Here is a 20261-nt window from a genome sequence, read left to right as displayed (position 1 = left end):
CCAAGAAGAACCAGTACCAGGGGTGTTCTTTATTTGATATCCCTGGCTCATTTAACATATAATTGCGTACAAATCTGTTATTATCTATTTCGCTTTATTGTGGCTGTGCCATAGCTGCGCACAGTACTTCAAAAGTGCAGACGTGATGACGTAAAAGATAGAAAAGTGCAGCAATTATGAAGTCTGAAAGATGATATGCACAGGTATCTTGTCAGTTTAATTATTTCAAAAGAAGTAGCAACTGTCACCGTGCTTCTTTTAGAAACACTGATCTCTACAGATTAGCGTTTAGAAACTCTTGACGTCAACACTGTAGGTCATACTGCTCCCGGTATACCTCGCTGAAGTGCAAGCTTGAAACTGCATGCTTGTAACTTCGTTCAGTCTGATCCGATTCGTATGTGATAGTCGCTACATAACCCCGGTGTCTGGCGCGAGTGAGTAGTGCGTTTATCACCAAGCAGAGCCTGCAACGAGAAAACGATGGAGTCATATCTGTACTGGTCCTGGAGATTTGCCGTTAACCGGCTTCTTTATAGAGCGAACTCTCACGACGAACGTGGCATGGCGAATGGAGACGCGGAGGCACGACGCGCAATGTTCGATGGCTTGCGCCACATGAGTGAAAAAGGCGAACGCTGCAGGGCGTCCTCCGCGTTTCTGCTCACGGTATTATCGCAGTTGCATAATTGTCTGATAACATATAAATATATATATATATATATATATATATATATATATGTGTGTGTGTGTGTGTGTGTGTGTGTGTGTGTGTGTGTGTGTGTGTGTGTGTGTGTGTGTGTGTAATACAACGACACGCGTTTAGATCGAGCGACCGCGGTATAATACGGGTTACATGTACATTTTCTTTATAGCCGTCAGCGGTAAAACAGGTGCTGCCAACTGTGTAGCTAAGCTAGGACTGCCGCTAACTTTCAGCTCGTCTAGTTTGAAATAATATGATGCAACATGCTATGTTATAACATTGCCTTTATTTAAATTAAGATAAACAAATTCATAGCCCTTCCACTACTCTGAAAATGGAAGCCAGAAAAGCTGTGACTAAGGTGGGTCTGCTATAAAGAGTATTGCTATAGTGAATTTATTATCATTATTGACAATATTGAGGATCTTCGGCATGTTCGTTAAAGAGCAAGGACACGGGCGTCTTGCTTTCGCTAGCCGCAATGGCCAAGTAGCGGGTTTTCTGGGCCATGTCTGCCCCATCGTCATAGACTAGCGTATGAACCACAGCTCTCATAGCCGCGGCACACTGCACGGCATCACAGGATCCTGACGTCCGGATCCTGGAAAGTGTGGTCAAACGATCGTCCGTCCCATAGCGAGTCCAAAGGGCAACTGTCGATAACAGCGCTAGCGCGATCTCTACGTCACGAGACAAAGAGGCACAACGATTCGTGGGACGTGTCGGCGCCGACTATCGCGACTATCGCGCCGATTATCGCCAACTATGCTTGTGAAAAATGTCGCAGTTTCGCCCGAAAGGCGAAGCATCAATTGCGATAGCAAATTAGTAGATAGCTATTCGGCTGGAGGGATAGTAGTTTTATCGGCTACATAAACTTGTACACATTCGCTTGCTAACTGAAATAACAAGCGTGGTGTCAGCGCGCACAAGCAAACATGAATAGATCACACTAAATGACCGCAGACAACGACTGTCAAAACGCTGGCAGCAAGCGCAGCCACCGCAGCGAGCGAAGGTTCGTGCGGTTTATAGCTCCAACGGAAACTGAGCGGCGAATGCACAGCGCATACAAAGGTCAGAGCCGTGTGGAGATCGCTTTTAAGAGATGGTGCGGGAGACCACCAGAGCAGGGCAAAGTAAAAGCACAGCTGTTGGCTGAGTAGAAGCTGCCCTCCCTCCCTCCCGCGCTGCCTTCCCGCTTTCTTGCTTTCGCGTGGGAGTTTGAGTGACCAGTTCCCCTTGCGCCCGGTTGCAAGATACGCATTTGGTGCCGCAGCACAGCGTCGCCCCGATTCCCTCCCTCCCATACCCCCCCGGCCTTTCGCGCGACGGGAGTCGCGTTTGCTTTCCGCCCTGCGTTCGCTCTCCGTGATGCGCGCTTTCACTCGCACATACGGCGCGCGGCGACGATGTTATTGCCCTTGGACTTTATACGGAACCTCACGGCGACGGCGACGGCAGAAATTTTGTTGAAGTGTCCATATAATTGCTATCGCAATAAAACGCTTCGGCGGTGGCGAGGGGTATAACAATGGAGCATCCATAATCCGTTGTGACACCTGTGCTACAGTGGGCTCACTGTAGTGGGCTCACTAGATTTCTAGTGGGCTCACTGGCCCATCCGTCCTATGCTCTCCACTGACGCGGCCGCTGTCGCCTGCAAATGCGCTCGCTAGAGGCGCTGCAGCACCTTCCTGCAGCGTGTCGCTCACATTACAGACGTCTGTCCCGGCTAGGCGAAAGTGTCTAACGGTAACCGCAACTATTGTTTCGCCCTGACTGCCATACGGGGTACAGCCGCGTGAAAGACTCACTGAAGCCATCCTTATTCAATGTTCCACGAGAAGAACAACGAAGACAGTAGTGGGAACGGAACTTTTACCGTGCAGATAAATTATTGCATGAAACATGTGCGGTATGCGAGCTACATTTGGTGCCCTGATATACAGGGTGTTCCAATTATAATGCACCAAGATTTTAAAATATGCAAATGCTACGTAGCTGGACAGAACCAAGGTAACGTTGTTTGCCGTCGCTTGGAGATACTCAGATTATTTGTGGCATTTCACCTAATTTTATAGTTAGTCTTAATTCGGCAACATCGCCAATATTATAATTAGATCAAAAGTGTCAATGAGAAAACTGTAGAGCAACATGAAAAACTTCCGCTACAGCTTTCTGTTGCTCAAAACTTGCTACATAAAAGTGAAAGGAGCCGGCGAATAGACGCAATGTGCCTCGAGCGGCCAGTTGCGCGGCAGTTTTGCGTGTATTCGCGGGCTTCTTTCACTCTCGGAAAGGCACTTTTCTGTAGCATGTATTGAGCAACAGAAAGCTGTATAAGCCGTTTTTCATGGTGCTCTACAATTGCCTTATTGACAATTTTAATGCAATTATAATATTTGAGTAATCAGGCGGAATGCATAAAATAATGTGAGTATCTCCAAGCAGCGGCAAGCAACATTAGCTTGGTTCTGTCGAGCTACGTGGTATTTGCATATGTTTGTTTAGTACATGGTAGTTGGGACACCCCATATAATAAGAGACTATGTGCATGTAATTGGTGGCAAAGAAATACGCATTCCTCGCGGAAGGCCCCTGCTATCCGAAGGGGCCATCCCCACGATGCTCCCTAACCTGGTTGCAGCGAACACGCGGCTGAACTAACAACGAAGGTGGTCAGTTTGCACCTAACTTCTCGGCCGCACTTCGTGAAAGGAGTTAATGCAGCGAAGCGAAGCAACAAGCACACAATACAACTCCGACAGATGAGACCTAAGCTAGGCCGCTATTTTGTAGCGATGCCTTTGAAGTAATAATGCCTTTTCGCGCTTATCGCGCTTTGTCAGTGGTCCGAGCGACGGTCCGCTCACGTCATCAACGTTGATATCGTGAGCGGACCGTCGCTCGGACCACTGACAAAGCGCGATAAGCGCGAAAAGGCATTATTACTTTAAAGGCATCGCTACAAAATACCGGCCCTAAATATGCAGCAGGGGGGGAAGGGGGGGTCGTTTGGGATGCTGATTAGCTTCTGCATGCTGTTCTGCGACATTTTTGCAAGATGTGCCGGACAAAATGTGTTGTATTTATTACTGACAATAAAGTGTTTATACATGCTCTAAAGAATGCTGGTTTCTTTCGACCAATTTACTCTTATGCTTTGTATTGTAAGGCAGCGGTCTTTCAAAAGGGAGCATGCGCGAGTGCCGCAGACAAATCATTTCAGATTGCATATCCTTATTACTGAACTAATTGGCATCCAAGCCTATGCTAGCACTTGACAAGTTTACTTTCCTGCAGCAGCGTAATGTACCACGGCAGTTTAACAGTCAAACCCGATGCAGTTAGAGGAAAGGGCATGACGAAGGTCGCGAGTCAACCCTTTCCGTATGATTAGGTTGTGGCACTGACATAGGCAAATTAAAATTCCCGCGGAAGCGTAATGACTGTAAGAACAAACTGCGCAGTCATTGAACATCAACACGGGAACGACGTGAAATCTTCCGCGAGCCGTCTGCAGTGGTCCGGAGAATAGCAATTTTTTACACCTGCTAAAGTATCGGGGTATCCTACAAGTAATTGCCCGGTCGGCAGTGCAGAAACCGGCTGTTTACATCGAAGTGAAATGGTAAAAGTAACGCTGCCCGCTCGGTAGCCGCCGTGTTCCGGAGCGAAGCTTCAAGAAGAGCGTCTTGCTGCACCCCTCTCGGTGGCAACATGCAACCCATCAGCCCGCGCCCTCCTCTGAGCCCACTACAAAGCCTTCTAGTACACTGTACCTGTGATAAGGAACAACTGGCGAGAAACCACCACGCACATGGAGTTAAAGGTATGCTGATAGTTTATTTTTCTACATGCGGACACGATCCTGGGGAACCTAGCTGCTGGCTCTGCTGGGATCGAGAGTAGATGTAAGCGTGAAATGACTCCCGTATAGCGACTTTTGGTGCCTGTGGTGTCGGCGCCCGATTGACAAGAAATTTCCGCGCGAACTGACGATTTATTTTGAAGTTGCTGAAAAAATCGGGGTAGCTTGCATTAGTGGCGCAAATCTAAAGGCACAGCGGAGCTGATCGGTTCCTAGCTGGTGGTGGCTATACGAAGTGATGTGAAGGTATACAAAGCAATGCCAAGTGATACTAAGTTAATCGAAGTGTATAAGCATTTCCTCGTAGTCCATGGCATCGGGGAACGCCTCGCGAAGCACGTGCAGTCCGAGCACACGTAGGGGATGTGGGGCGAAAGCTATGCACAGTGTATGGGCGGAACGCCGAAACGACGGGATGACGAAACGCCGGGATAACGTCACGGCGCATGCGCAGTAGCGCGCAGCTGGTGGGAGCTCGGTCGAGCCACCGCCAGAGGCACCTCCTGCAGTCACCGACACCGCGAGCGTTCGGCGCTAATGCGGGGAAACTTGTTGGCGCCGGCAGCACTTAAGCGCGTTGCCTCGTTGGAGCTGCTAAAACTTGTTTCTCTCTCTCCCATTTTCTCCTTCTCTCTGCCGATCATAGCCCGCGACGTTCCGCGAGGTGGTTGGTGGTTGCCATGGCCACGGCGCGGCTGGCTTTTCGTGTAACGCGCACGTTTTACGGCTGGCTCAAACAGCCTCGTTGTTAATAAATATGCGTTGGCGCTTCGTATGGGCCCGAGTGATGCTGCTCCGCATAACATGTTATGCGGAGCAGTATTGCTCGACGCCACATGACCATTTGCCGTTTTCGGCGCAAGTTCCTTAGTGTCTAGCCTTGTCCCTCCGGCGTCTTCCGAGCTCACATAGGGTGCCTCGATGCCAGCGCCGCCGTTCAGGGTGGTGCCATCCTTTGACCGCACCCGCGCCGCCGCTTTCTTGCTGCGACGCCATCTTGAGTCACAGCGAGCGGTTGCGAGTGCTTGGTGCCAGTGCTTAGTTCGAGACACAGTGCGCGCAGATGCTTCGCTAACGCTTCTACTTGCTGGACAGTGTTCAGCCGCATGAATGACAAGCTTGTCAAGTGTATCGAGTCCACATGACGGGCTGTTGTGTTCCCAAGTGCACCGGATCGACGCGTAAAGGGCTTCGTTGTTTACGCTTCCCCTGGGACCCAGAGCGAAGAAAGAGATGGGAAGCCCAAGTAAAGCGGTATCACTGGAAGGCAACGGATAGCTCCTACATTTGCGAGGTAAGTGTCAAGAAAGTTTACACTATTGCATCGTGTTTTTCATTTAAATAAGAAAGTATTCTCTGATCCTCGCTCACGTACCTACCTACGTTCGCTCACGAACTAAGCACTGCACCGATGCTGAGTAGCCTATGGTTTGCGAGCGCGCGTCGCATAGGCTTTTGCCGTTTTGATCGGTACTGTCTTTGCGAGTAGTACCCTTATTTTAAGAACTGATGAAAATGCTTCGCCGTGAAATAGCCTTACATTAGCTACAAATCGTCTTGTAAACCACCTATTTTACTTTTTCACGGGAAGCACACATCGTGTGTCTCTTGTTTCTTTTTTTCCCTCAGTTTCTTTTTTCGCTACTGGTTATTTGGGACTAAAGACCGCAGTGCTTCTTCTGGGGAGAGCGGCTGTTGTGTACGTGGCAAGCGAAGCATTGTGATGTTCTCTATTCTCAGCAGATATCTTGCGGATCTAAGGTTGTTACGTTATATAGCTTATTTTTTAGACGAATATATTTGTAGCGTCGTGCTCGTAAGCCGATGGTCATTCGTGCTCATTCCCGATCGTACTGGGTACTGTGACGGTCTTTAAATGCCTGTGCACGGTATGCCCAGGTGTAGTAGAGTTAAGGGGCATCATGGGACCAAAATGTTTCGGCGCTTTCTGGCATGGTGTCTATTGTAGCCTGTGCATTTCTTCGAAACGTGTGAAGCGAGGTAATACAGCATTACTTCTGGGAACATTTATTTTTAAGCACTGTAATGGGTTCTCTGTATTTACAAGGCAACTTTTATATCAATAATCACTTTTGTTGTTTTACTTGTACTTAGAAACACTTTGAAGAGGAGCAGTACGAGGGAAATCGACAGGATGGGCGCCGTATGTTAAAGTCAACAGCCCTACATCATCATGGACTATATTTTCGAAGTGAAAAACATTGCTAATCGGTATTTGACTGTCTTAGTTTCATTTACGATTTTTGTACGCGATAGGTATGCAGTGTTGTTTATTTTTTCAATGTAGTTATCAGTGTTGTAATGGTTATTTATAAAATGTTCTGTACTCTCCATCGATGTGTTTGGCTGATGCGACGTATTCGATGGTAGCTGATGTATTCTGGCCGGATATCTTGATTAATATTACCCGCGGTTGCGTTTTCTTGTTTGCATTCTTGTTTTCGATTTATATTGTGTGTAATAAGGTAGATGTACTCACTTGAACCCCCCCCCCCCATGTAATGAATAAATTAAAAAAACTCTCACTATCCCGAATTGTGTGTCGAGCCTACCTTGCGAATTTTTTTTTTATCTCGTCTTTCAACATAACCTTCAGGCGCCACACAGTACATATAATTTTTCATGTACATATCTCTTTCCTGATTGATTGTACTAGACATTATAAGTAAATGTATTTTGTGCATCGTTTGGTTTCTTGTGTGTACTACGCAAAGTTGACACAGACAAGTTACGTTACATGTTTCTCTATAGCTATAACTAAACCTTATTTTCACATCGCAGTTATTTTTACACCAGCTTAATCCTGTCAGCACACAGTTTTGTGGGAAAAAAAAGCAAAATTGCGCGTAGATATCGTCAAATAATTGCAACGAACGCGAAGAGCACGCGCAACGCAAGGGAATCTAACCGCCGTGCGCGAGTGGCTGGCTACGGTAAAGGAGGCGTTACGTGTAAACCAAAATACAACAGCGAAAAAGAAAAACTTCCACACACAGGCGGTCGCAAACCTTATATACCAAGCATCGAAGTGCAAAAAAAATAGTGCGTATTTCAAACATACACACGGCATATTAAATGTAACTTGAATTAGGCAACTTGGGGCATGTTCCCGGCGCCATACATTTACGTCTTGAACCTTCGACGAGTTGACGGCTATTGGTTATAAAGATGTGCAGATGCGATACCGATAAAAAAATCCTCATCAAGGCAAAGCACTTGGAAGTGCGCCGCGAGTAACACTATTTATGAACGCAAGCGTTGCTGAGTCTCAGCTCGTGTGACTCAATATGGCGGCGCCAGCGGGGTTGTCTCCACCCTGGACGGCGGCGCTGGACATCGAGGCACCCTATGCTCGCATCGACTACCACGCCATCTGTCTGTCATGGATGAAACGTTGCATGCAGCGGCTCAACGTCTGTACACGAGATGGCGCTGCTGTGTATGGAGACATGGAGTTCAAGACCACACAATCTCTGCCCTGGACGAACGTAAGGCGCGGGAAGCATCGGCAAAGCGGCAAAAACGCCAAGCGGACCCTGATTTGAGGGCGCGGGAAGCGGTGGCTCGCAGGCAACGCCGACAGCAACCTACCCCGGAGGCGAGAGCGATGGAAGCGGCGGTAAAGTGGCAACGCCGACAACAAGCTGCTACCCCAGACGCGAAAGCGAGGGAAGCAGCGGCTAAACGCCAGAGGCGTTGTCTGCCGGAGACAGGAGGCGCCGACGCGCGGTTCAAGCGCTATTTCCACGATCGCAGTTTCGGGCACAGCTGCAAGGTGTTTGATGCCTGTGGTTCGACAACGCTTTGACCAAAATCGGCAACATATGAAACGAACAGTCGGGAGTAAACGCCGTCGCAGGGCTGCAGCAAGAGTTCCCCGGTGGTTAGCACAGTGAGTACGTGGTTTGCTCGACGTGCAAAGATTCCTGGTTAGCCGGCAAGGCCCCTGCAATGCAGCCACATATCGCACACCGCATATATATCGCCACATATAACACGCCGCACTGCTTCGCCCCACTCATCATGATTCACTTCGTGGATATGCGGTGATTTTTTTTTCACCGAGTCTTTCACCGAGTTTGCGTATTTTAATACTTTTTGCAGCTTGCTTTGGATAATAGAATTTGCGAATGAAACATTTATTTTCCGGTTCCCGCGGACATTGTGTCGAGGAAATTCCCCTGTAAGTAAGTTATTTCAAATGCCCGACTTTACCAACACACTTTCGAATTTTTCTTACACATTGCCCGTAACGTGCGGCTCAATTGTGTCCACCAAACATAAACAAGGTGTCTAATTTTGTTTCACTGAAGACACGGAGTGAACCAACTACAGGCCCTAATGATGTACGTAGGAAAATTGGGCGAAAAAGCCGTTTGAGCAATTAGTTGCAATTAACGAATTCGTTATGCTGTAAATAAAGTTGTTTCTCTCTCGCTTTGCAATGCTTTTATGTATAGTCAGTAACGTGAAAGTTTCGCCCCCATTAAACTTATCGTTTCCCTCATTATCACTGAATTCAAAGCTATTATCTTGTACAGGTGTGTTAGGACTCTGAGACACATTGCGTATAACGATGGTGGGATACTCTGGACCAGTTCACAAAGCAACATTCTAGAAAGGCCGTAATTAAGCTGCAAATATTAAGCATTTACCCTTCGTCACTCGCAACGTGCTCCCTACTTCAACGAAACGTAAACACCGTGCCTCGCATAGTTCATCGAGGTGATTAGGAAAAAGCAAGTACGTATGTCGTATACACCATTAAAATTAGAAGAGAACGACTAGCCAATAATTATTTTGGATGCACGCAAATAATACATACCCAAACACACAAAGACGTTCAGTTTGTGCTCCCTATTACTCTCCATTTTTTAAATATAAGAAATCTGCCGTTCTTAGTCCTTCAAGAAGAGTAGGGTAAATGTTTAAGCACTTCTGATAACGCCCCTATACGGGCCGAGGAAGGGAGAATTTCCCCAAAAATTGGCGCACACACAATTCAGAATTTGCTTGCCTATCGCGCCTAAGAGTATGCGTGAAAAAGGGAGATAGCACCCGAAACTGTCTTGTTGAGGAAACATCCTAACCGAACAATAATTGCATTAATCGACTCTAGGAAACAAAAAATGTACGAATACTTTGAAATAAACCATACAACTTCCCCGCAAGAAGTTTATTCGAAATGATCGGTATACTTAACGTGCATAACCTTTTCCATTACTGCCTACTGTCAGCATACCAGAAGGAAGTAAATAAAGTCAGGTAAATTTGCTTTCTTAAGCAGCTTCAAATCGACACTTCGCAAACTACAACGGAATATTTTCAGAACAATGACAAGTACTAAACGAAAGAATTACGACACTGAGATGCTACGCTAGACTGTCCCGACTTCGCTTTTTATCCTCTCCACATTGAAAATTGAAGATAAATCTTCATCTGCGATACATATTTGCTGTAGTTGAGTAAAATTCCACCGCCAAGTGTTGTCATTGCGCTTAATTATTCCAACGCAATGCAGATTTTCTTCGGAAATTCTATTGATATATTTAGTTAGTATTCTTTATTTGATTATTTACACTGTAACCTATGCCCTGTCGTGTTATGCTTTGTTAACCTTCCGAAATGTGCAGTGCTATTGGGCTTTGAGGGCAAGATGTCTTTGCCAGTTTGCGCCTGTGATCTTTTCATACCCACTATAAATATATTATTTTAAAACTTCATAATTAAGGTTGAGACATCTGCCTAAATGATTAATATTTTTATTATTATTGTTACTTGTAACCAGTGTTCTGCCGGCAGTTTGCTGCTTCATATGGGACTTTGGCCTAGTCAATTTGCCAACGAGAATTCCCCCCCCCCATCCTCCATATATTTGTAAAACATTTCTGAAAATGAACTCATTTCATTTTATAATTAACATAGTGTGTGATATAATTTTTTGGAAAACCGTGAAAACTCTCATATAATGTTTTTGGGCGCTTCTAGTCGCAATTACCAGCTTCGCTGTAAAATACGCACGAATGTTTTCATTGCTTTCTGCAACCGTATGTTGCTCACCTTAATGTCGATTCAGGTAGCAGTAACAGAGGTTTGGTGGATTTCGGCCACAAACTGCAAAAGCGGCCCCGTGTTCCGTGAGGCAAGCAACGGCACAGTCGTGTAACCTTGGACAGCCGTATGTGTCTGTGAAGAAGAAAGAAAACACGCGAAAATCCACATTCTCGTTTTAAATCTTGAATCACGACTTCAGGGTTATCGCCACTTAAAAAAAATGTGTAAAGGTTTCGTCCGAAGAACGAAGCATTGAAATGACAGAAAGTTTTAGCGTTACGCTTTGATTCCTCGGAAAGTGTTCTAACAATACGTGGGTGGGACATTATTGGCGTGAAACAGGACGCAAGACAAATGCGGCTGAGCAGAAGGAACAGCTCCCGGAAGCTACAAGCTGCCTCAAAACGCTCGCATGTTGAGGAACGCTGCGAGTGACGTTGCACGTGTAGCTTTTTCTTACACCAAAAAAAAAACGAATGAAATTTAAGAACCTTCCCCTAACGGGAACACGGGGGGCACGCGAAGCTTGTCGTACTCACGAAATTGGATGCTCCCTGGATTCGGGTTTCGCTGCCCTTCTTTGAAGCTGGGCTTCGGTAAGACGGGCTTTTAACATGGGATCCGGTGCCTGCCGTTCTAGCCGAGCTTGGGCTTGGGCTGCCTTGAAAGCAGAATCCGCACGGCGAGCGCGGGCCTGCTTCCGGCGACGTTGAAGGTGTTTCTCGTCGAAAGCGGCCTGTTCCGCCGCTGACCGAACAACGCGACGCCTTCCCATCTGCTTGCCGAGCGTGCACTGAAGAGGGGACCCTACGCAACGCGTAAGGGGACCTTTTCTTCACTTTCCTGTGTGGCTCTCCTTCTTACATAACGAGGGCTCGAATCCGGCAACATTGATGCCTTCAGGTAGCATATGTGGGTTTATTGACCAGTTGCCTTCCCCCAAAAAGATCACGTACTCGTGACGCCTGCGGCAGAAAGGATGTTCCACATCCGCCACCTAGGTTTCTGAGTGGTGGCACTGGCTAGCATTCCCAGGGTTAGTTCTAGTTGTAAAACATAAATACCCCAGAATGTCGATGGGAAAACTGCGCCGCGGTAGCTCAATGGTACGAGCATCGCACGCGTAATGCGAAGACGTGGGATCGTTCCCCACCTGCGGCTATAATTGTTTTTATGCATTTTCCATTATTTTATCATTTATTTAATTCAATTATCAAGTACAAGTAATTTCCCCTATGTAGTCCTTAGTGTCATTGCTTGTTGGCTTCTTATGATATGAGTGTTGCTTCGCACTTTTAATATTTCAGTGTGAGAACATTTAAGGGGGAATGGAGGGCAAAATCAACTAAAAATCCTATTTTACTTATTTCACCACCACAGCACAGCGTCTGTCTCATCTGGAGCGTCTCACCCTCACAGGAACTGGCAAGACGGGCACCGCTTCGCGGTGGCTGCCACAGTAGGCGGCTCGCTCAAACATGCCGCCAGCATCGTAACCCACAACGTCGAGACAGCCGAGAGAGTGGCCATCGCCCTGACCACCCTCGATCCGGGCTGCCACACCATCGTGAACGATTCCCGCGCGGCAATCAGCAATTATATCAAACGTCGTATTTCAAAACAAGCACTACGCATCCTACACCAAGCCCCTCACTCCCCTGAAAGCCAAACCACTCTTGTCTCGGCCCCAGCGCACGCCGGCGACGTACATCCGCACCTCACCAACCTCAACGAGGTCGCTCACTCCGTAGCACGAGGCCTTGTCAACCGTGCCGGAGACAGCGCAGGTGCGCCCGCGGAACGCGATCGCCTCACCAGCTAGAACGACCTTACGAAATTATTCTATCTCGAAATAAGAACCTTCCCCATCCCTCATCACAAGCTAAACCAAACACAGGCAACCACTTTTCGCCTGTTACTCGCAAACACGTACCCTTCACTAGCACGTTACCACAGGATCTACCCAGACACCTACCCTAGTAACACTTGCAAGATCTGTAAGACTGAGGCCGCATCACTTCTCCACATACTATGGGAGTGTAAACTCCAATATCCGACAATTAATACTGTGACCCTATCGTTGAGATGGCACGCCGCCCTGCGCAGCTCCCACCTCCACGACCAACTCTGGGCTACCCAGCAAGCCTGAGAGGCGGCGACGAGGCAAGACCTGGACGCCCCCACGTAGGAGGCCTAGGCCCAGCCAACTAAACTGCTGGTTTCAATAAAAGCTTGTTCCTCCTCCTACCACCACAATATGCCCGCATTCTTGGCAAAAGTTTCCCCCAAGTGGCACCCTCACATGCGACGCGGAACGGTTTGTAAAAATGGCGCCAAACTCCCCTACCCCTCTGAATCCGCCTACTCGCAGCGCAAGTTGGTGTTATGTGCCGTGGCGTTTGCTTTATTATTAGAGGACGCCAAAATATATTTACATATACAATAATTTAGAAATATAGTGTATCTAGCTTAATTTATGTTTTCAGTAGTTGAGTACTGGCCCAAAAGGGACCATGATACAAGCGGCAGTTCGCGCGCGAACTTTTAGGTCCGCGTTCCCACCGTTACCACACCCGCGTTCTTCCCCGCGTTCTGCTCAGAAAAGGAACATTTTCTCGGCAACCACTGCAGTTTTGAAATGATATTTATGTACTAAGAAAACAACTTTTATTTTACTAAGCAATGGTCAAACCAAGGAGGTTGAAAAAAAAAACTTTTTTTTCAACCTCCTTGGGTCAAACCTACAGTTATTTTCTTATTCAGAAGAATATCCACTGCACTTACCAACAACCACGTAGGTTTTTACCTTTGTACGTATTAAGAATCTTGCAAAAATGTTCCTTCAATGAATAAAACAACAAAAAGCATATTTTTTATATTTTAAGAACGGTTCAGTATTTTCGCATAAAGTTGAAAACCCGTTTAGTAAATGCCAATTTCAAAGAGCCTACAGAATTTCATTGAGTTTTCGTCATAAACAACAAAGTCAGAGACAGTAGTAGCTGAACACCTAGGTTTGCTATCTCCCCCCCCCCCCCCCTCTTAAAACAAAAGGCATGCGCGGTCGGTGTTTTGTTTCATAATATTTGTATATGCTATCAGCATGATCAACGGCCAAGTACAAGAGGTAGTAGCGGCCTCGGTAAGCACTCCAGACATCGACTGCGTGGAAGAAACGGCGATAGCCCTGGCGGCCACTACGGGCAAGCGCGAGGAAGATCACATAGCAGTCATCACGGACTCACAAACAGCATGTAGAAATTACCAAAAGGGCCGCATTTCAAACAAGCCCTGAGCATCCTCGAAAAACTAGACAATTTTCAAGAACTGTGCATTGTTTGGGCCCCGGGACACAAGGTCCTGGCGGGTAATGTAGCGGCTAACGCCGCTGCCCGAGATCACATTCTCCGGGCTATCCCACCGGGTTCACGAGCACCGGTAGACCAACATGATGGCGTCCCGAAAACATACGCCGATATCCTGAGTCATTAAAGACTGGGTAGGAGGATCTACCCACCCCCGCATTCCAAGCTGACAAGAGAAGAGGCGGTGATCTTCCCCAAAACTTCAGACCGGCACATTCCCACACGGCACCCTCCTACACGCCATGTATCCTACGAGCTATACTCACAAATGCGCCTTCTGCTCTGCGCCCAAGAGCCTCTACCACATGGTATGGGAATGTCGAGAAAACCCATCGACACCACCCATCACCGGACCAACCGTCGAGCAGTGGAAGGCCCAGCTGACAAGCCCGAGCCCTGAAGACCCGCATCGCCTGGTGAGCAGGGCCAAGCTATAGGCTCAGGCCCACGGCATCCTGGACTAGGGACGCCGCCCACCTCGGACGATCTTATACCGTCTGCTCATTTCTCTAAATAAAGTTTATGCCGCCTCCTCAGTCGACAAATAATGATACATTTGTTTGTGGGCTGTCATTCTCAAAATTCTGAGGAATAACTGTGCTGAGAATGTAAGGCAAGGCATGAGCAACTTTAATGATTCAAGAACTTTAGTTGTTTACGGAAATTTTTCGTTCTCGGGACGCCAAGCCGGCCACGGCACCGGACACCGACACCACATTTACCGTGACATCGGGTCCTTAACACTATCGCGTTGATGAAGCGAAACGGCGAGGGAGGAAAACGCGACAACCATATCATGATAGTCGGCTTCTTTTTTATGCTTTATGGTTGTTTGAGCAGCGTCCTAAAAAATACCACTTTCATAAAAGCGTTGAGGTCTTTCAAATGGGAAATAAATCGCAATCTCCGATATCAAACACTATACGATAATGCAGACTCACCGTTCAATTGTTTAACATAGTATCCTCGGTCAGAGTAATACTTGTACGTTTTATCGGCACCAGCAACATCTGCGGGAGATTTGTGCATATAAGTGTTGTTATGCAGTTAGGTTCTTTGTTATAGTAATTTGATACTTATTTTAAACGGTCCCTCACGAACCCACATAGCAAATCTTGGTTATACGCTGGAAGTTGTTACGTGCCCTCTAGGAAGCGTTCTGCCACAACAATTTGTCAAAAATTGGAGGACGCTTAAGCTAATGCCTTTAAGAGTAGAGCGCGACAGCGTTATCGGGATCCTTTCGCATCGCATCTTTCGCATACGGCAAGTAGGCTTCATTCACTGCAACACTGAACACCAGCTTACAAAGACCGATCCCCTTAAAGTCAGCTTCACTTTTCACTGAATATGTTCATCGCATGTACGCGACAAATAGTATGTACTAGTTTACAAATATGTTTTGTATGCTAAGTTGCAAACGAGATTTTTTTTTGCCGTACTAACCAAGTGTTCCTTTCATTCTATACTGTTTTTCTATATGTTCTATGTGTTCGTTATATTTATTTTGTGCTATAAAGTGTCACTGACAAGATTACTAATACATATTTGTAAATGACCCCACTACTAGCCTTTGGCTAAGGGGTCATACAGTGTTTGCACACAATTTGTATTAACTTTGAACAAATAAATAAACTTGAAACTTGAATGCTAAACAGAAATGAATTGCGGGAAAGACGTCTTTCAAGGCGTTTTCATATTAAAATGTGAAGGCCCTAGCACCTTTTTTATTATTTTATTAATTGTTTGCTATTGCCCCAACGAGCACAGATCTGGTAGAAATGCTAGAAAAAGAATTTGCGTTTGAGTTTTCTCTTAGCAGAATTAGGTTTTCTCGTACATTCAAATTACAATCCGTCGCCGATTGGTAAACAATCCAACGGCGAATGCGACGTCGAATGGTTAAGTCGTGCTTTACCACTTTTCAGAGGAATTTCACTGTGAGAATTTAGATTTTTGTTCACCAAAACCTTGCACCACGTGGACAGCCTACCCGGTCGATGTGGTTGGATGATTTTCTCCACCACCATCGATCACACGCCGGTTGCTGACGCCGGATTTTGTGCGACACAGGGCCCTAAAAAGTGTTTTTCTGAGCGTGAAAAATGCCCGCGAATACACGCAAAACTGCCGCGCCACTGGCCGCTCGAGGCAGTTTGCGCGTATTTGCGGGCATCTTTCACACTCGGAAAAACACTGTATGTAGCACGTATTGAGCAACAGAAAGCTGTATTGGGAGATTGTCATGTTGCTTTGCAATCTTCTAATTGACGCTTTTCATCTAAATATAATAATTGAGAAGTTAATTGATTAGCCGGAATGCAAAAAATAATCTGAGTATCTCCAAGCAACTCCAAACAACATTATTTAGGTTCTCTCTTGCTACGTCGCGTTCGCATATATTTAGAGATTGGCTGAAGTTGAAGGACGAACTCGGCAACTTCCGAAGCTGAGCCAGTAATCACTAATGTATCAGAGTAGCGCGTCAGGTGGTCGATGGCTGTAACTATCCATCGATTGCCAGCTGCAATAACAGGAAGGGGCCTGCAAAGGTCGATATCAACAGCCTCAAATGGTGCCGTGGGACACGGAATAGGTAGTAATTTGCCCGCAGGAGCAGAGGTTGGGAGTTTGCGACGATGACACGGAGAACAGGAACCGACGTACCACGCCACACTAGTAGAAAGGCCAGGCCAATAGTAACGGCATCTAATGCGATCGTAGCTTTTACGTAAACCGAGATGGCCAGCAGTCATGTCATCGTGGAATTCTTCGGGGGCATGGGCTCGAAGAGAGCGCGGTAGAACGGGCACCCAGCGGTGACCATAATGGTGGGAAATGCGCCGATACATCACGCGATTGTCCAGCTTGAATTGTGCGATTTGGCGTCGGAGCCGCGCGTTAGATGGGCGAGAAGCGTCAGAGAGGTGGTTTCTCATACGCCGACGATATAGGTCAGCCCGTTGGCGAGATGCGAATGTTCGGTCTTCGTCCGGATAAAGGCGGTCGATTGAGGCTAGAGAGGAAACCGGCGTAGAAGTGACATTCGAAGAGCTGCTTTGCGGCGCCGTTGGCGAGGTGTCGATTGGGTGCGCAGGAAGCGGGCAACGAGGAAGAGCGTCAGCGTCTTGTTTTCTTTTTGCCTGCTTTATGAATAATGTCAAAGTCATATTTTTGCATTCGGAGAATCCAGCGACCCAGGCGTCCAGTAACGTTCTTGAGAGTGGAGAGTCAGCATAATGCTTGGTGGTCCGTAACAAATGTAAAATAACGCCCGTGCAAATAGGGACTAAACTTCTGTATGTTCAGCGATAGCATAGTTTTTCTCGGCATCGGTGAGTACGCGGCTGGCGTATTCAACGACTCTCTCGCGCAAAGAGTCGTCGCGTTGCAGAAGAATGGCACCGATGCCGTGGCCACTAGCTGCTTCACATTCTTGAGACAAGAGAAAAGGGACACCGGAAGCAAGTAGCTTGTGCAGTGGCGCAGTGACCGAGGTAAAATTCCGTATAAAGCGACGGAAATTAGAAGCGAGGCCAAGGAAGCTTCGCAAGTTTTTAGGTCTTTCTGGGCGAGGGAAGCGAAGGACCGCAGCAATCTTGTCAGGTTCAGGACGTATGCCATCCTTACTCACGAGATGCCCCAGGACCTTAATAAATCTGCTTGCGAAACGGCATTTCTTCGTGTTGAGCTGAAGACCAGCGTCGGCAAAGCACGTCACAACTTTATCCAAGCGTTGCAGGTGCTGAGGAAATGTTGTTGAAAATAGGACAATGTCATCCAGGTAGCGCAGGCAAGTTTTCCATTTCAGGCTACGCAGCACGGTGTCAATCATGCGTTCAAAAGTCGCAGGTGCACTGCATAGCCCGAAAGCCATGCCGTTGAATTCGTAAAATTCTTCAAGGGATGGCAAACGCTGTTTTTTTTCCTTTAGCGTCTTCGCGCATGGGAATTTGCTAATAGCCGGAACGCAGATCGAGGCTTGTAAAGTATTCTGCACGTTGTAGCGAATCAAGGGCTTCGTCAATGAGTGGCATAGGGTATACGTCCTTTCGAGTGATCTTATTGAGGACCCAGTGATCTACGCAAAAGCGCACGGAACCGTATTTTTTCGGACCAGAACAACAGGAGATGACCAACGGCTAGCTGATCGAGGGCCGGATGGCCCTCTGTTATAGCATGTACGCGACATTTTCTTCTATGAATCGGCTAGCGACACGCGATACGGGCGTCGGCGCATTTTAGACGCTTCGTCTGTCTGAATATGATGCGCCGCAGCGATGGTTTTGCCTAGAGTCGACGAATGGACAACAAAATAATTGTCGTGTTTATTCAACAAAGCAAGCAGCTGCTGCATCTGTGAAGGTGGCAAGTCACTGCGGATGGCTGCAGTAAGGGCGGAGGAAGAAGCAGTATCACAAGTAGAAGGGTCTTTGGAAGACATGGGTTTAAGGAGGTCGACGCATACAGGCCCCGGGTTGGCCGCGCAAGCCACTGTAGTGCTTTGCGAAAGGAGAATTTTCTCCGATGTAGCGTTCGTGGCGGTGACAAGCACCAAGCCATTATGAAATCGAGCCACACCTGATGCAAAAGCGATGCCTTTATGAAGGCGAAAGCAATAGTTTTTATCCGCGGAGTGCATGGACTGGAGAGCGCGCGACGAATGCGCCACTAAAACCTACTGCATACCATGCAGAGTTTGATTCGATTGGATTGGAGCAAACTTTATTTGTGCCTGCAGTTGGGCGCTCGTGTGCCCAGACGAGGGCCTACTTTGCCTACGAGCTAGCCGTTACTCGTCGCGGGTCTCCGCTTGCTGTTGCCGGCTCGCTGGGTCCCTGCCTTTCGAGCGCCCCGAGGTCGTGCTGGACGGCCTAGAGCTGTTGGTCTTACAGCGTTTGAAAAAGCCCAATACCAATGCAAGGTCTACGACTGAAGACTCATTGCACAGACTGGATCTGAAAAGAATGTCGTGGAGTGGCATCACAGGAGGCGGACTTGCAGAGGCTAGCGGCTAGGTTTCATGCTTCCTGCTACTTCCATTTTTCGTCCATGAAGGCACCAAGTGTGCGCAAAGAAGGTATATCGGTGACATTCAATCGAACTTCGATTCACAAGAGCCATGCTGAAAGTGTGAATCACCTCGTTGTTCTGGAAGGTTGCGCTGAACACTGCGCATTTGGAATGACCTGTTGCTCTACAGAGGAAACAGTAGTACCACTCCTCACAGCCAGTGCCATAGCGTTGTTCTGTAGCACGACCAGTGAATGAGCAGTGTCATAATGTCAAGTCACGTTGAACGGCAGCCACCGCTGCTTCCGCACGAAGACTCCAGCGCCCAAGCAAAACAAGGGAGTGTTCGAACGAACGCTTAACGGGAATGGTAACTGCGCTGACGAACCTTGCTAAACTGGAGAAACTCTGACAGCGCCGAACTTGCTTGCTTCTCGCACCAATGCAGCCCACAGCGCGCCTTGGTCGACCTTAGCCGCAAGAGAGAAAGGAAATGCTTACATGGCATGCACTAATCTCGGAAGTGCTCGGACGATTCGCGCATTGCAGCGATCCTTACCTCACTTCCTTTCGAAGCTTGCTTTATACCAATCAAAGCAAATACATGGAGGGGTGGAGGAAGGGCGAAGGGCGATCAAGTGACAAGACGGTCTTTTTGCTCAGTAATGCTCTTATTTCGCGCGATATAAAATAATCGCAGCAGGGTATTTCACGCGATGTCACTTGCAGCAGGTTGAGGCAATGAAGACCGGCCTGTAGACAAGTCGTTTAACCATTTTTCGTAGGTCAGAACGTCTCTTGCATTATTCCAGTGATGGGACTCTTCACCGCAGTTCAATGAAAGTTAAAACAGATTAGACAGGAGACCTGATGTCAGTGCAGAGGATTGTTTCAAAAATACAATTAGCAGCCCATGTGGTCAAGGGTGTTCTTTAGTTCATTCTCCGTAACAATGTTAACCCCCATCATTTAACAACCGGCCCCCAATACCAGTATCAAAAACCTATTTAAGCTCTTTATGCGCTACATCTTTAGTAACAACACTGTGAAAGTATTCATTAAAGACATCAGCAGTTGTTTCAAAATGCATGACAGTCGTAAGCTATAGTACAATTTCATTAATCACTAGTTTAGTTTTACCAAGATATCTTCAAAAATTTTAAGGATAATTGTGAATAAATCCTGCAAGTACGACATGATGATAATGTGCCTTAGCTGTAGTTAGTTC

At 47.2% G+C, this 20261-nt stretch overlaps 1 long non-coding RNA gene across 1 annotated transcript in view; it reads right to left on the bottom strand.

Moving 5' to 3' along the window:
* Window positions 1–342: 342 nt before the first annotated feature.
* Window positions 343–20261, bottom strand: part of LOC125940071 (uncharacterized) — a 32382-nt gene continuing 12463 nt past the window's right edge. The window contains exons 3-5 of the long non-coding RNA XR_007463315.1: window positions 14962–15030; window positions 10662–10787; window positions 343–467 (exon numbers count right to left, since the gene is read on the bottom strand). This is a non-coding gene — a long non-coding RNA (uncharacterized LOC125940071). The remainder of the gene's footprint in view (window positions 468–10661; window positions 10788–14961; window positions 15031–20261) is intronic.

Source organism: Dermacentor silvarum, chromosome 9 (assembly GCF_013339745.2).
Source record: "Dermacentor silvarum isolate Dsil-2018 chromosome 9, BIME_Dsil_1.4, whole genome shotgun sequence".
In the NCBI taxonomy this organism is placed as follows: domain Eukaryota; kingdom Metazoa; phylum Arthropoda; class Arachnida; order Ixodida; family Ixodidae; genus Dermacentor; species Dermacentor silvarum.
This window is presented reverse-complemented; position numbering and strand designations above follow the sequence as displayed.